The sequence below is a fragment of the Juglans regia genome, chromosome 14 (assembly GCF_001411555.2).
Source record: "Juglans regia cultivar Chandler chromosome 14, Walnut 2.0, whole genome shotgun sequence".
Classification (NCBI taxonomy): Eukaryota; Viridiplantae; Streptophyta; class Magnoliopsida; order Fagales; family Juglandaceae; genus Juglans; species Juglans regia.
This window is the reverse complement of record NC_049914.1, coordinates 19,153,947-19,168,381: the sequence shown is the minus strand read 5'-3', so window position 1 is coordinate 19,168,381 and position 14,435 is coordinate 19,153,947. Positions and strand designations below refer to the sequence as shown.

The following is a 14,435-nucleotide window of genomic DNA, read 5'->3' as shown; positions in this document are numbered from 1 at the left end:
GAGGCGGATCTGGAGAGCCGAGGTGAGAGCCACATGCTTCATCAACCAACTCCAACGAAGAACACTAGTTTTATTGTTTTTCTTTTCAATTTCATTATAAACTAATTCTATTTTCTAGATTTTTGATGTAGTCTAACATTGAACACACAATTTATATTCTAAGTTATCATATTTTCAATATTTCAATGATTGAGTATTTATTCCTTGTTTTTAATGCTTGCAATTTTCTAGTTAATTATTGTTTGATCTATTGAATCAGAATGAGACCAAGATGTGATTTGTGATTAAAGCTCGAGGATTAAGCATCATTAGTTGAGCGAAGTAGAGATACTTTACCGTAATTAGTGTGATTTTCAGGAAAAATCCAAAGAACTTAATGAGTCTCCAATTAGTTAAATTCACATAGAGAAAATATTGAAATTCTATAACAAGGAAGGATAAATTATGTGGGATTTACTTAGTGAAATCAAACACTCTAGATCTATTCCTATTATCTTTAAAATCTTAATTTTAATGTTATTGTCTTCAGTTTAATTTAGATAATCTATTCTTCAAATTTTGGTTTTCTAAATAGTAATTAATTTAGTCAATTTCAATACTCAATAGCATAATTAATCTATGTGGGTTTGACATCTGTTTTCTTTAAAAGACTTTAATACTTGTCACAATTCCATGCACTTGCAGATATTTTCAGCACAAAAAGTTTTTTGCACTGTTGTCGGGGATTAGTTATTTGTTATTAATATTGATACTAGCTAGATTTTTACTATTTTAGATTTTATTTTATTGGTTTAAATTAGATCTCAGTTTGATTTTTCTTTTCAGGAATTGAAAGTGCATGCCCCGATCTAAATCATTAGATCATACACTTTTCGATCCCAATATTGAAAGAACCTTACGTTGGATCAATAAAAAGAAGAAGAAAGAGGTCGTCGCATCTAAATTAAATATGGCCATCCAAAAGCACAAGGCGTTAAGAGACTATGCTATGCCCTCTATCAATGGGGCGACATCTAGTATAAGGCGGCCAGCTATACAAGCCAATAACTTCAAGATCAAGCCTGCCATCATTCAAATGATTTAACAAACCGTCTAGTTTGGGGGGCTGTCACAAGAGGATCCTAATGTCCACATTACAAATTTCCTAGAAATTTATGATACTTTTAAATACAACGGAGTGACAGATAATGCGATTCAATTGAGACTTTTTCCTTTCTCACTTAGGGAAAAAGCAAAAGCTTGGTTGAACTCTTTGATGCCTGGCATCATCACCACCTATGAGGAGTTGGCACAAAAATTCTTAGCAAAATATTTCCCTCCGGCCAAGACAACGAAGTTAAGCAATGATATCACTACCTTCACCCAATTTGAGGGTGAATCATTATATGAGGCATGGGAGAGATTCAAGGATTTATATTGCGCAAGGGTTCTTATCATGATCTCCTAGCCTAGCGTCAAGTACAGACATTTTACAATGGTTTAGGATTCACAAATCGATCTATGGTTGATGCAGCTACAGGAGGAGCATTAATGAGTAAGACCCATGAAGCTGCATATGAACTTCTGGAAGAGTTGGCGTCAACAACTATCAGTGGGCCGCACAGAGAGCAATTACAAAGAAGGCGGCCAATGTCTTTGAGCTTGACTCTATATCTTCAATTGTGGCTTAGTTGGCAAATCTATCCAAACAACGAGGTAAAATGAACGTTAATGCTATTCAAACTAATGTTGTTTGTGATCATTGTGTAGGAAGTCATTCAAGTGTAGATTGTCAAGTGGGGAATCCTTTTGCCCAACCGAGTTATAAACAAGTCCAATACGTGTCCAATTTCCAACATCAAAACAATCATTATTCAAACACGCTCAATCCTGGATGGAGAAATCACCCTAACTTTTCATGGAGCAATAACCAAGTGCCGATTAGACCACCTCAATAGTTTCCACAGCAAGAGAAGAAACCGACACTTGAGGATATATTTTATGGTGATCCAAAACAACTTGGTTTCAATCTGCAATCTTGACGCACAAATCAGTCAGTTCTCAAACATGCTTACCGAGAGGACAACAGGGACTTTACTGAGCAACATTGTGACCAATTCGAAGGAACATGTCAAAGTCATAACATTGAGAAGTGGGCGGACATATGACCAGCCACAGACAATAAATACCGAGCGAGATGCAAAAGCTGTCGAAAATGTGGAGTCCGAGAAGAAGGAAACCGAGTATGACGTGAAAGAAGCAGAGCGTGATGTGACCGACCAGCAAGCTGAAATAACTAAGGAGAATAAAGAGGTTGCAAAACCCAAGAAATCCAGTGAGTTTATATCTAAAACTTATTCTCCTTTAATTTATGATCCACCAATTCCTTTTCCGCAGAGATTAAGAAAAAATAAGATTGATAATCAGTTCTCTAAATTTCTAAGTATATTTAAGCAACTGCATATTAATATTTCACTCATTGAAGCCTTAGAGCAAATGCCTAAATATGCAAAATTTTTGAAAGATATATTATCAAACAAGCGAAATTGGAGGAGCATGAGACTGTAATGTTGATCGATGAGAGCAGTGCAATTTTACAAAAGAAGCTACTGCCTAAGTTGAAAGATCTAGGGAGTTTCACGATCCCTTGCACTATAGGAAATTTCTATTTGATAAAGTTTTCTGCGACTTAGGGGCAAGTATTAATCTATTATCTTTCTCTATTTTCAGGAAAATAGGTCTTGGAAAAGTAAAGCTGACCACCATCTCTCTACAGTTGGCGGACTATTAAATACCCAAGAGGACTCATTGAGTACGTACTTGTGAAAATTGATAAGTTTATCTTCCCAGTCGACTTCATTGTACTCAATATGGAGGAGGACAAGGAGATCTCTTTGATACTGAGCCGTCCTTTCTTGCGACGAGGAGAACTTTAAGTGATATCCAGTAAGGGAAACTCATTTTGAGGGTCGGCGAGGAGCAGGCCACTTTTGACGTATTTAAATCTATAGAATTCCCTTCTGAGGTACATTCTTGTTTTCAAATAAGCGACCGAGACGTGGTCATGGCCGACTAGACTTATGGAGTTGAATTTCCAAAGCTACTACTTAAAGAACCACCCAAGCTTGAACTCAAACCACTTCCATCAAATTTAAGGAACGAATAGGCTGAAAGATCTCCAACGGATACACGGCTGCACCTTCAACGAAAATATTCAATTGGAAGACCCAAAAAAGAAAAAAAAAATTCAGGGGAGCATCTCTTACCTTCTCTCACTCTTTGCTTTAGTTTTTCTTTCTTTTTTTGATTGAGGACAATGTGATATTTAAGTTTGGGGGAAAGGATATTATTTTTTAAAAAATAAATAAATAATAATGATGATGATGATAATAAAACAGTATGGTTTGATGAATAAAAAGCCTATGATAAGAACACGATTGAAATTGATTATAATTTTTAGGAAAAAATATTATTGCTTAAATCTAGTTGTTAATTCTTTACTTGATCTTGTTTAATTTGATATCTTTTATGTTCAATGAATGCTTATAATGATCATTAATCGTTTTACATACCTAGAGAAATTTTATGTCAATTTGTTTGGTCTCAACTTACTTTAGAACTTGTTTGATTACACACGAGGCGAAATCCTAGATAGAATATTATTGGGAAAATGATTAAAGCATTCATTGGACCAATTGAGCCTTTCAAGCTTACATGTTTATTATCGTTATCCCTAGCCACACCTTTGAGCTTTATTGAATGATATTTTGGCCTTATTTTTTCTTTCTTGTAAACCTCATATTCCCTACCCTATTTGAGCTTAAACACATATTTGTTTACCTTTCAAGATAACTAAGTTTACACAAAGTCATAGACTCACAAGAGCTTGAAAAGCAAGAGAGGTAGAAGGTCTACAAGTAAAGTTAATTATAGCCATATTATCAAAATCGTGAGTTTGTAGGTGTGAAAAGTCAACTCGTCTACTGTGTGGCCAACAAGAAAAGGCAGACGAGAGTCATCCACAAAGGCAATCAAAAATGTATGAATACTTCCATGAAAAAAAAAATGTTCGACATGTCGAATAGAAGGGTAAAGAGAGAAATACTTAAAAGTACAATAAAGAGATGTATGTTGAGAGATTCACAAAGATTGAGAAGAGATGTTTGTGTTAGAAGGGAAAATGCTCTATTTTTCTGTTAGTGTTCAAACTTAAGTTCTCTTTCTTTGTTTGAATCCTACCTTTCCTTTGTAGCACTCACTATAGCCTTACATTACAAGTTTAATAAAGACTTAATGATCTGAGGTGACAGTTTATGTTCTACATTAGTGGAGAGTGATTTGAAAAGCAAGCCTATGGAGTGTTTAGAGAATTATTTATTTATTTGTTTGCATAAAACTATCCAGGAAGCTAATGATGAAGTGAGAATGATGGGTATGCAGGAATGTGGGATGGATAATGCAGTGAAGTTGAGTTTTGAATTAAATTTTGGGACTTGATTGATCTTGAATGATTCCTTTAAATTATAGACTTTAGGCAATCTTGAGGCAATAAATTTTACGAATCAACCTAATGCTTGTTTTAATTGTCTTTCTTTTCTTCTTTGCTCGAGGGCAAGCAAAACTTAAGTTTGGGTTTTTATTACTCTTTTATTTATGAAATGTGTCATTTCCTTCAATACTATTGATTTTATTTTATTTCTATATATTTTTCTTTATTTTCTTGGATTTGAAGGAATGAGAAGATTTAGTGTGAAATGAGAGCATTTTGGTACAAAAGAAGAGATTACGGATCCAAATCGATGAGAGGCAGCGAGATCTAAAGAGAGTCGAGAAGAGTTGGGCAACCAAAAGCTGCAACTAGAATTCGCGACCAGAAGGCACGACCAAAATCCACGACAAGAGTTAGGCGATAAGCGAGATATTTTACCTTCTGGGAGAGAAGACTTGGCGCAAGATTGGGCAACCAGTCTAAACAATAACTTAAAAGACCAACCTAAACGATATGATGGGCAACAACTAGTAAAGGCGAGCAGCTTTATCGCTCGATAAGTTGGCGAGAGGGTTCTATCATCCCGGTCCAAAGTCTTTTCTCTCGGTAGGCAAGGAGACCAATTATATTCAACGCACACAGTATCTACCAGATGGGACCCTTCCGAGTTCCGCAATCAATCTGCTGACCACCAAATCTTTCTGAATTTCGTAAATCAAGCCGCTTATTACTGAATCTTCCATTTTAGATAATTCCATTATTCTTGGGATAATTTATTTTATGTTAACATTTATCTTTTGAAACTATTTTACAAATCTTTAGGATAGATTATAGCCGCATTTATCTTATTTCTGAATTTGAGTTTTGACATCTATTTAATCCCTTCTTGTGGGATGAATAGAGGAGGAGGGTCTGAGCTTTAGATTTCAATAGTCCAGAGCTTATCATTTAAGATTCTTTCAAGGAGGTGGATCTGGAGAGCAGAGGCGAGAGCTGCATGCTTCATCAACCAATTCCAACGAAAAACGCTAGTTCTATTTATTATTTTTTTCAATTTCATTATGAATTAATTCTATTTTCTAGAGTTTTGATGTAGTCTAGCATTAAACACACAATTTATATTCTAAGTTATCGTATTTTCAATATTTTCATGATTGAGTATTTATTCCTTATTCATAATGCTTGTAATTTTCAACCTAATTATTGTTCAATTTATTAAATCGCAATGAGACTGAGAGGTGATTTGTAATTAAAACTCTAGGATTAAGCAAATTAGTTGAGCAAAAGTATAGATACTTTATCGTGACTATTGTGATTTTCAAGAAAAATCCAAAGAACTTAATGAGTCTCCAATTAGTTAAATTCACATAGAGAATATTGGAATTCTATACCGAAGCTAAAGTTGAGAATGCACTGTCACAGATGAGCCCTTCCAAAGCACCTGCCCTGATGGAATGTCATCCATATTGTATAAAAAATATTGGTCTATTATTAGGAACTCAGTTTTAGAAGTTGTGTTGAAAGCATTAAATACAGGTGTGTTTCCTTCCAATCTTAACCATACTTATCTTACTCTGATTCCCAAGAAGAAGGCTCCTGTTGCAGTTGATGATTATTGGCCCATTAGTTTATGTAATGTGGCCTATAAGCTTATTGCTAAGGTAATTACTAATAGATTAAAATTTGTGTTGCCTAACATTATTGGTGATTCTCAAAGTGCATTTGTACCTAGTTGGTTAATAATTGATAATGTCCTCATTGCTTATGAACTAGTGCACTTTTTAAAAAATAAGAAAAAAGGGAAAAAAGGGTTTATGAGTAAGGCCTATGATCGTGTTGAATGGAATTTTCTTCGAATTGTGATGGGAGTTATGGGTTTTCAGCAGTCCTTCATTCAGTTGGTTATGTATTGTGTGCAATCAGTTTCCTTTTCTGTTCTGATTAATGGGGATCTCAAAGGGCCTATTTATCCTTCCAGCGGTTTGAGACAAGGAGACCCTTTGTCCCCTTATTTGTTTTTACTGTATACTGAAGGACTTTCAGCTCTGTCAAGACAAGCAGGGGTTAGAGGTGAGATCTCTAGATTAAACATTTGTAGGGGTGCTCCAAATATCAACCATCTGCTTTTTGCAAATGACAATGTCATCTTTTGTAAGGCTGATGTGAAGGAAAATAAAAGAGTCCAAGCTGTTTTAGAAGCGTATGAGAATGTTTTTGGCAAAAAAATAACAAGGATAAAAAAGCTATGGTTTTTAGTAGTAATGTAGAAAGGTGGTTGGAGGAGGAGATTAAACTATTATGGAGTAATAGTGAGATTCAACAATATGAAAAATATCTCGGGTTAACTCCTTTAGTTGATAGATCTAAGTTCAGAGCTTTCCAGTCTAAACAAAGGTTGTGGAAGAAGCTTCAAGATTGGAAAGGAAAATTACTATCTCAGGGTGGAAAGGAAGTGTTATTGAAAGCAGTGGCTTTGTCTATCCCATCCATTTCTTTGAGTTGTTTCCTTCTACCATCAAGTTTATGTTCTGAGTTGGAGAGTTTAATGGCAAAATCCATTGGGTTAGTTGGGCTAAAATGTGTGAACCAAAAACAAAAGGGGCTATGGGATTTAAGGATCTCATAAATTTCAACCTTGCTCTCCTTGCAAAGCAAGGTTGGAGGTTATTGCAAGATGATGACTCAGTTCTTCACAAGTTGCTTAAAACTAGGTACTTCTCAAACTTTAGCTTCTTTGATGCAAATTTGGGTTATTGTCCATCCTATACTTGGAGAAGTATATGGGAGGCTAAGAAGTGGGTGAACGAAGGTTGCAGATGGTGCATTGGGGATGGAAAGCCAGCTCACTTATGGATTGGTCAATGGCTACCAGATCACAGATTATTAATGCAAGAAGACAGTTTTGTTGGGCAGAACAGTGATGATGGTATCGCTACTATTATTGATGAAACAATTGGATGGTGGAACTTACAAAAGATTATATCTTTCTTCAATCCAAGAATTGTTGTAGAGATTTCTAAAGTTGTTATATGTCCAGGTATGCAGCAGACAAAAGGATTTGGAGCTATGAGAGGTTTGGGCAGTTTTCAGTATAGAAAGACATGCTATCGTTTTATTTACTCTTAGGGAAGGGGTTGTAATGCTGAATCTTCAAGTATGAGCAAGCAAAAGAGATTGTGGAAAGTATTATGGAAGATGCAGGTCCCTAACAAGATTAAAGTCTTTGCTTGGTGATTGTGTAGAGAAGGCACTACAACAGAAAGGGTCTTTTGGGACAAAAATTTTCGTCCCAAAAGACCACAATTTCATCCCGGAAAAATTTTTGGGACGAAAAAAATTCGTCCCAAAGTCGTTCCAATATCACTGTGCCAAAAGGCATTTTGGGACGAAAATCACCATTTCGTCCCAAAAAATTTCTTTTGGGACGAAATTGAAGGAAACCGTTCTAACACGTTTGAACGAAAAAAAATTTTCGTCACGGTTTAAATTCGTCCCAGAAAATAGTTCGAATGGAAAAAATTTTAAGTTCGAACAGGAGTAACGTGTTTGAACGATTTCGAAATATGTTCGAACACACATGAATTCGTTCGAACGTTATGAATTGTCTTTGTGTTCGAACATTAAATGGTCAGGTCAAACGCTATATGGGTTCGAACGGTATAGGATATGTTCGAACACGACTGAAATTATTTACGTTCGAACGTTGTGTGATCGTTCGAACACTACGAACATGAATTTCGTTCGAACATTATATCCACGTTCGAACGCTATTGCCATTACATAGAGTTCGAACGTTTTACGTTCGTTCGAACGATATCTCTTTAATTTAAATCAATAATAGAAAACCAAATAGACGTTCATACTATTTGCCACAATACATTAGAAACTGTTTAACACACACAAAAGTGTTAAAATAAGCGCAAAGTAAATAAATAACAGTCGAGACAGGTATTGTTTGTACATAAATAGATAATCCCAAAATCCATTAGTTGTTTGGAGGCCTGTACTGTTGCATAAGCTGCTGCATTTGGAGTTGCATCTGTCTTCTGAACTCTTCTTGTTGTTCTTCATGTTGTTTGAGGCACATCTCCATATCTGCTTGTTTTGCCAATTGAGCCTCTAACTCATGCTGTCTTGCAGTCAATTCTTCGATTCTGGAATTCACATTCTCTAGCGCTATAGAAGTCATAGATGCATTCCCAGAAGAAGAGGAAGAGGGACCAGGCTTTACACAACGACCCAAACCCCTCAAATATCCTGAACGTTGACCCAGGACTTGTGTAAAAATCTCAATATCACTTGTTGAGGAATTTTGATCTGACGCAGATTCAGCACGTAGGGCAACCATTTTATCCTAGCCATATATAAGATAAAGAATTAATATCGTCATAAATATTCTAATATATTTAATTTAAACAGGTTATAAAACTTACATAATTTTCACGGGCATCAGGATGAGTCCACTCTCCATTACGATCAGTGTGCGATGCAGCATATAATTTTGTCAGATCATAATTAGTATCTGAATCTTGCTACAATAAATGTGTTAAAGATATAAAGTCATTATGATGAGTCCAAATAATTAACTATATCCAATAAAAAAAATAGCAATACCAATTTCTGAGAAAGACGATGGAAAGATCTTGAGCCTGCATGATGATTAATCTTCAATTTTGATCTATTTGTTTTGTTTATAGAACTTCGCTCCTGCAAAGAAATTGAAAATATTATGAAGCGAAATGACAGATATGACAAGTAAAATAATTAAATTTCATTATACCTGATATGATGGATCCTCAAACATGTCACAAAGTTTTTCCCACTCAGAAGGTCGGACATCCTGGAAAGGATGTTGGCGTGCATCTTCCTTCTTCTCAAACTTATTATAATGCTCATGACACCTCGCCTTATATTTGCGGAATGCATTACCCATAAGCTCTTCCACAGTCTTACGCTCCTCTCTCCGACCAAAATTTAATTCGAAATCATCCTTAAAAAAATAGTCACAAACACATTATCATTTATAATATTCTAAATTTAAGTAAAGTATAGGAATTTATTCTACTAAATCAATATTTTAAACATTACCAAACAACGCTTCTTGATAAGCTCTTTAACATCTTGGGGGACTTTCTTCCATGAAGTCGTTGCCAAAGGTGCGTAAGTTCGTGTAAGAGCACCCACATGTGATGCAAGCCAAGCTGCTGGTTGTCCTTCGCCCCCAGTATGTTCGTCAGGAATGTTAACCTTGATCTTACCCACCTTCCGATATTTTTCCAATGTCACCCCTCTAGTGGTGCCTCGACCTTGACGAGATTGTACTGTAGATTCTATAAAATATAACATTGTAATCAATTACATTTATATTTCTATTACAGGACCTTAATTAATAACTTTTATGAGTATTAGATTTTTACCTTGTTCTGTAGAATCAATCTCTAATGGTGAGTCTGAAGGAGAGCTAGGAACAGGTGGAGATGGGTTGCGAACTTCTTTCCTCTTTGGCGGCATAATTTCAAACTACTGATACATTCAATAAGTAAAATATTTGTCATCAAGTGTAATGTTAACACTTAATTGGTCAATCAGAATCTGTATCAGTTTCATTTGACAATTCACTCTCATCATCTGTAGATACTTCAGATGATTCAACATTTTCCTCAACTGTCGCATCAACAATTTCAGCCTCAATATCTTCTCTATTTAATGGAATCATCTCATACTGGCTCAAATCCACAAACAAATTTAAGGCGGGTTGACTCTCTTGGTATGCTTCTTGAGTAGAAGAGTCATCTTCTTCTTCATCTTGTCCTTCCACCTAAGGGATAACATCATATATATTTCTTGGAGAATATTTTTGAACTACTCGCCATTGATTTCCTAACTTCGGGTCATCTAAGTAGAATACTTGAGATGCTTGAGAAGCCAAAATAAAAGGATCATCTTCATACCATATTTTTGATGTATTAACACTCAAAAAATATTCATCATCACGGACTCCAGTACGAGGATTGCTTAAATCCCACCAATCACACTTAAACAGATACACCGCAAGCTCTCCCAAATATTTCATTCCAATTATATCGATAATAACCCCATAGAAATCAATATTTTCTCCATCATGACTTCCTTCGACTAGGACACCACTATTTTGGGTTTTCCTATAACAATCTCGATCCAGTGTGTGATACCTACTTCCCCGAGAAATACATGCAGAATATCGAGCAGCGCGTCTCGATGGGCCACGTGCCAATGCATACAGTTCATCAGATATATCATTTGGATTATTCGCATGCAATTGTACAACCTACATATTGAGTAAAGCATATGCTATATCAAAGTTGAAATTAATATTTTTTCATTTGTTATTGAGTAACGCATATATAATTTCATTACCCGTTCTTCAAACCATCTCGGGAACTCCTCTTCATGTTTCTGGTTTATATCATTTACTCCTAGTTCCTTGAGCACGTTAATATGATCACTGAAATTGATGATTACCACAAATATTTTATATTTTGTATTTTTTTAAAAGTAATGAGGCAATTTAAATTAAGAAAAAGTTATAACTTACTTCAAGTAGTTCTCTATCTCAGGGCAATTGTTCAGCACGTACCACTGAGCTTTCTCGAACTCTCTTCCACACAAGTCATAACCACGCACTGCACTAATTGGACGAACTTGTTGGGAAAACACAGAATATATAGTCCGTTGTCTTGCTCGGTCAACGTCAAAGTTTCTTTCTGGCCGATCAAACCGAGTGTCAACTCCATGGAAATATTTGGAACAGAAGGTATGCCACTCATCGTCAATATATGCTTCTGCAATTGATCCTTCTGGACGGGCCTTGTTACCCACTGTACGTTTCAACTTTCCAAGAAATCGTTCAATGGGATACATCCATCTATATTGAACTGGTCCTGCAAGTCGAGCCTCACGTGGCAAATGAACGGCTAGGTGAACCATGACATCGAAGAATGACGGTGGATAAATACTTTCTAGCTTACACAATATTATGACAATTTCTCGTTCCATTCGATCCAAAGCTTCTACATTCAACGTCCTAGCACATAAGTCTTTAAAAAATGCACCCAACTCAGTCAAAGCCACACGCACATCTCTGGTCAAGTACCCACGGATACCAATAGGCAAGATACGCTGTAAGAAAACATGACAATCATGACTTTTTAATCCAGTTATTTTCCAATCATTTGTTCTCACACACCTTGTTAGATTCGAGGCATAACCGTCCGGTAATTTGATCTTCATTAGCCACTCACAAAATGTAACCCTTTCATTCCTTGACAATGTATACCACCCAATCGGCATGTAGACAGACGAACCATTTTCTTGCAACTGCATTTCCCGTCTTATTCCCAACCGCTTCAAATCCTTCCTTGAGTTTATTGTATCCTTTGTTTTTCCTTCAATTGACATCAATGTTCCCAATACGGATTCGCAAATATTTTTTTCAATATGCATAACATCAAGGCTATGTCGCAATTTTAACTTCGACCAGTACGGGAGTTCGAAAAATATACTCTTCTTTGTCCAATTCAACTCATTCGTAGCTCGTTTTCTCTTTCGTTGTTTTTTACCAAATTCATTACAACCAACATCTATAAATTGTGCAAGTACATCTTCGCCAGACAAATATGGTGGAGGTTGGCCCCATTCAACAGTTCCATCAAACATTCTAGAATTTCCACGCCATATATGGTCACAAGGTAAAAATCGACGATGACCCATGAAACATAATTTCCTCCCGTACGTAAGCCATTCAGATTTGGTATATTTGTTACAAGTTGGACATGCCATTTTCCCCTTAGTACTCCAACCTGACAAATTCCCATAAGCTGGAAAATCATTTATTGTCCACAACACCGCATCATGCATCTTGAACGACTTGCCTGTTGACGAATCAAATGTGACAACCCCATTCTCCCACAAATCTTTCAATTCTGCAATCAATGGCTGTAAGTGTATGTCTATATCATTTCCCGGTGACCTCGGACCTGGGATGAGCAAACTCATCATGAAATATGGATCTTTCATACACTTCCAAGGTGGTAAATTATACGGCATAAGTACAACTGGCCAAGTACTATGACTAGTACTCATGTTCCCAAAAGGATTAAATCCATCTGTTGCCAACCCAAGTCTTACGTTACGCGGTTCTTCAGCAAACCATGGGTGTTCCTGATCAAATTCCTTCCACACCTGGGAGTCAGCAGGATGTGACAAAATATTCTCGTTCCTTACTCTATCTGATGAGTGCCATGTCATATCTACAGCCGTTGCGCGTGACATAAATAATCGTTGTAATCTAGGTATCAATGGAAAGTGGCGGACGACCTTTTGCGGAACATTTGCCTTGTCCGATGTCCATCTTGACTCGTGGCATATAGGACACTCGTTCAACTGCTCATTCTCTCGCCAAAATAATATGCAGTCATTCGTACATGCATGTATTACGTTGTAATCAAATCCGAGTCCTCGTTTCAACTTTTTTGCTTCATAGAAGTTACGAGGTAAAGTATTGTCTGTCGGCAGTGCCTCTTTAAACAGCTCAAGTAACATATTGACTGCCTTAATAGATAATCGACACATTGATTTTATGTGAAGCAATCTTACGATAAACAACAACTTACTATGTCTTCTGCATCCTGGATATAGCTCACGTTGTGAATCATTCCACAAGCGTGCAAAAGTGTTATGGCCCCCATCATTTGAGCTTAATGTGTCCGTGTCACCTTCATCCATAAACATTCCTGCACCGATGTCACCTAACATTTCCTCCAAATCCTCATCGTAATCATCTCCAACAATCTCTGGTTGTACATCTTCATCGATCTCTTCTTCTTCATGTGGAGCCTCAAATGAAGTTGGATATGGTTCGCCGTGTAAGACCCAATCAGTATAGCCCTTATCAATACCTTTGACAAACAGATGCTCTCTCACCAAGTCTATCTTATGAGAACGCAAATTCCTGCATTCTCTGCATGGGCATCTGATACGCCCATCACTATCACATGTACCCAATGCAAACTCCAAGAATTTATTAACACCTTCAGTATATACATTGTAATTCTGACCCAATCGATCGGTAACTCTCATCCAACTCTTATCCATGCCGACTATATTCATTACAAACAATATTGTAATGCATCAGCAAACAACCATATATCATGTACCAATTAATGAGTATGCCACCTTTCACCGGGAAGTTGGTCCTATCCCGTTCGGGATTGTAAGATCATAGTCGCCAACCTATGATCTATTATCTGTCACGTCCAACAAAATTTCGGCAGCATCTCCCCATAGTTCTCCAAATATGCTCGTTTCGTTGTGTGCACTGACGATTAACACGTCGTTGCACCATCACCGAAACTGCATATCCAGAGAACAATGGATGAATCTACCAAAATCATAAAGTTGGACGACAACAGATATAGTTCTATAGTTTGCGAGAATGATCTTACAATCCCAAACTGTCCACTCTGGACAATTCAAGAGTTATCAATCAAGCATTCATCCGAATTGATAATTCTCGAACGGGTCTAAGGTTTATTTTGATGAACAAACAATACAAAATATGCTAATATATGTCAAACAATAATAACATATTATTTACACAACAATACAACAAAAACATAATTAGTAGGTATTATTTCAATATTTATTCCAGATTTTAATTTAAATATTAGTTTTACATGTTTATAATTAAGTATTTTAATTTAAAGATTTAGTAGTATTTTAATTTGAATATTAATTTTATTAATTTATCTTGAAGTATTTAAGTATTATTAAATTTTAACTATTTCTATTTTAATTTAAAGATTTAGTAGTATTTTAATTTGAATATTAATTTTATTAATTTATCTTGAAGTATTTAAGTATTATTAAATCTTAACTATTTCTATTTTAATTTAAAGATTTAGTAGTATTTTAATTTGAATATTAATTT

General features: G+C 35.9%; 1 non-coding gene across 1 annotated transcript; it reads right to left on the bottom strand.

Moving 5' to 3' along the window:
- Positions 1-1,333: 1,333 nt before the first annotated feature.
- Positions 1,334-1,442, bottom strand: LOC118344622. The gene has a single exon (XR_004798401.1). It is a non-coding gene; the product is annotated as a small nucleolar RNA R71 (small nucleolar RNA).
- Between the last annotated feature and the right edge of the window lie 12,993 nt (positions 1,443-14,435).